We start from the raw sequence: 3,860 nt of genomic DNA, 5'->3' as shown, positions 1-3,860 counted from the left end.
AGGAGGTAGTTTTCTTCATTTTTGTTGTGTTTTGTTTTATTTTACAAATGGGAAAGTCAAGTCACAGAGAGAAAAAAAATGGTCAGTGGTCATTGTCTTTAATTCTTCCCTCTCCCCTGTGCCACATGACCTAGCATTGCAATAGAGGAGGCTGAGTCAGTGTCCCTGCTCCCTGGGTTTGGGCTTAGCCAGTGGAAAGCTTGCAAACTTGACGGGAGCCTTAAAGCTTTAGGGGCACATGTACAGTTGGGCTTGACCTCTTAGGCCCCTGTGATTCACCATGAGAAAAATAGGCCTCAACTAGCCCTGGTTCAAGGAAAATGAAGAAACACGTGGAGTGGACCTAAAACCAGCCTGCAGCCTGGAGCCAAGCCCTCCTAATCCCAGAGGAGTGCCACCAAGCTGTAGCTGACCCACAGACCGACACATGAAAAAACAGATAATTGTTGCAAGCTCCTGAACCATTGTTTTGCAGCAATAACTAATGTACACTGTAAGTTACCACAAAGGTTCTTAACCTGGGGTCCATGAATACCTAGAGTCAGCAATGGATTTCACTTTCCTTGGGCAATCTCCACAAATAGTAATTTTTACCACCAAGCTTTTTATAAGAATTGAGCAATTTTTAGACTTTAGTAACTAGTCTTCATTATGGTATTTATGAGCAAAAGGAATCAAATTGAAAAAGTTAATTTTGCATGGTTGAAGGTGATAATAAAACAAATTGCTTATCTCTATCATGAAATGTGTACAAGTGAGAGAGGAAATGTTCACATCCAGTTGTACAAAAATCTAAAATCAACAGCAGGTGACTTGGGAAGAAAACAAGAAGGAAATCACTTGCCTTAAGGTAGACCTTTTGCCTAGAGCTTTCCTGGCTCCTTACTCCTAGGTTGAGGATTTCTGATGAAGGCTGGCAAACAAGGGGTTAAGCATGGGGCTGAAACCAGTCCTAGCTGCTGTTAAAGTAGTACAGAAAAAAACACAGTGAGAAAGGAAGCAAACAGAAGATGAGGAAGAGAAAGGAAACAGGTTTTTATCAGGCCTTGGAGCTCAACCACTCACACTAGGATTTTATCCTTTGGCTAGTATAGAAGTTGATTTTAATCAGGTTAAGTTATCCTAATTTTCAAAGCATTGTTCATATTTTTATCATTTTCTGAGTCTTTAATAGTATTTCAAAATGGATCTGATGTGAAACCCCACTGTTTGTGCAGCAGTAACTAAAAACATTCGGACTCCATAGAATTGAAATTATTTTTAGAATGCTGAAAATTCCCCTGGTGCAACAGAGATAATGATAATCATAATATTTGCAAAAGGAAGTGTTTGGTTGGATTGTGTGTAAGAGAAACACACACACACACACACACACACGGACCAGAAAGAATTCACTAAGAACCAGAAGGACACAGATTTATTTTTTCCCCCGTATAAATCTACACAAAGAGTCTTTCTTCTTGCAATGGATCTTCTAATGTCAGTAGAGTCTTTATTAAGGTTTTTCCGGCTACTGATGAAAGATATAGAGATGATTAATAAATCTAGATTCATTTTATGAAGCTTTGTAGATGAGATTTGAAAGAAAACATGAATCTTATTCAAATGGCAAGCATTGTTAGTCAAAAGAATAAAGCCTTTTAAACAACTTTCTGGTAGCTTGTTTTATTCTTTATTCGAAGTTTTGTTTTCATAATAGGCAGAAACTTTTATCATTGTGGTAGTGTAGAAATAACTTTATTTTTTTTTTAAGTCTCCTATATTCCTGGCGAAGTATTACCTTTATTGAAATCATCACATAAAAATTTCTTTCTCGGGGCTCCTGGGTGGCTCAGTTGGTTAAGCAACTGCCTTTGGCTCGGGTCATGGTCCCAGGGTCCTGGGATCGAGCCCCGCATTGAGCCCCGCATCAGACTCCTTGCTCAGCAGGGAGCCTGCTTCTCCCTCTCCCTCTACCTGCTACTCCACCTGCTTGTGCTCTCTCTCTCTCTGTCAAAAAAATAAGTAAAAAATCTTTTAAAAAAAATTTCTTTCTCAACTTGAAAGTACAATTCTTGCTTCATTTGGGAAAAAAAAACTGTTAAAAATTGTTTCTGTTTGTATTAGATTGCTTTAAACATTATTTAAAAGATTTTATTTATTTAGGGGAGAGAGAGAGAGAGAGAGAACATGAGCAGGAGGGAGGGTCAGAAGGAGAGGAAGAAGCAGATTCCCCGCTGAGCAGGGAGCCCGATGCGGGGCTTCATCCCAGAACCCTGGGATCATGACCTGAGCCCAAGGCAGCTGCTTAAACAAATGAGCCACCCTGGCGCCCCTGTAATAGATTGCTTTAAACTCTGGTTCTAACATAGCTGTTTCCACTGGAAATGTTGGAACAATGAGTGAAAGAGATATGGGGTGTGTGAGTGTGTAATTAAAATATATGCATATGCAAAACCATAGGTGGATTGATCAGGAAACTAATGAAGCTTAAAGCCTCCACAGCACACCTGGGCCCCTTCCAAGGCAATGTCTCCACATGCTCCTATGTTTTTGTAAAATTTGCAAAAGTAATATGTTTCACCTACTATTAGTTAAGTCTACTGTCTCTTTCCACTATGACTTCCTGTCCTTGTATTGGCACTGGAGATAGCCATGGGCATTTTTGAAATCTAACTAAGAGAGAGTGGGTTTAGTGGGAAATATTTGTATTTTATACCCAAGTTATTTCTAGTCATCCTGATGTAGGAATGGCTTTCAGGAGTACTTCCATCTCCTGGCATGACTCACCTGGAATCATGACATTTAGGGCCAGAGGCAAAAAATATTAATGTGTGCTGTCATGCCTAGAAACACCAGAATTATGGGGTAGTGGAGGAGAAAGCAAGTTTGAAATACAGAAAGCCAGAAGCTGGTCTGTGGAAAACCTTCCAATCATGAGGTGAGTTGAATTATAAGTAGAAGATTTAGTTCTCAGTAACCTCAAGTTACAATGGAAGTTCTCTCCCATCAGGAGCAGACTACAACAGCTCAGTGTATACAGTTATAACCTCGTTATACAGTGAAGTCGTATGTGTGTATATGAAACATATTTCACAGATTTATTTTCAAATATATGAAATATAATTTCATAGGATATGGATTTCACTACATATAATATATATCTCATATATGTAATTTCACTATATAAGTAAAAAAAATATATATGAAATCAATAGAAAGATATACCATGTATATGATATATATTTGAAATCAATAGAAATTACACTGATACTGAGAAAGGAATTACAATTAAAAAATCCTTTTAGATCATAACAAAATCAATAATACATGAAGAAGAAGAAAGAAATTTTGAATAGGAGCAATGAATAGGCACCTGGATTGTTTGCTAATCCAGTTCATGAAAAAAAAGTGAATCATATAAACACAGATGAAGAAAATTAAATTTCTTGCCAATTTGATAAGAAATACTGATACCAACAATGATTAACACAAAAATAGTATACTACTAAACAAAGCTATCAGTGGTGTTACATTGTTTAATGAGGGTCATCGGTTCAAAGAATGTTTAAGGTTAGTTACTGTGTAAGGAAACTTGAAATGCCCTGAAACCTGAGAGCTCATACATGTAAGAAATTTGATAGGCCTTCCAAGCTTGGCAACAGATTCTAAAAATTTATGTAAGATTTTTGGCAATGAATGTCATTTCGACTTGAAAATGAATTGGGAAGCTGAAAATCAATTTCTGTACTATCTATAATTTTTAAAAAATCAATCATGCTAGACAGAGGAAAGCCCTTTAATTCCTGTTACAGAAAACATTACAAAAGCATTGACGGGGCGCCTGGGTGGCTCAGTCAGTTAAGCGTCTACCTTTGGCT

This window comes from Mirounga leonina, unplaced genomic scaffold (assembly GCF_011800145.1).
Source record: "Mirounga leonina isolate KUSES-001 unplaced genomic scaffold, KU_Mleo_1.0 Mir_268, whole genome shotgun sequence".
NCBI classification, from domain to species: Eukaryota; Metazoa; Chordata; class Mammalia; order Carnivora; family Phocidae; genus Mirounga; species Mirounga leonina.
The sequence above is the reverse complement of the archived record's forward strand: the minus strand, read 5'-3'. Positions refer to the sequence as shown.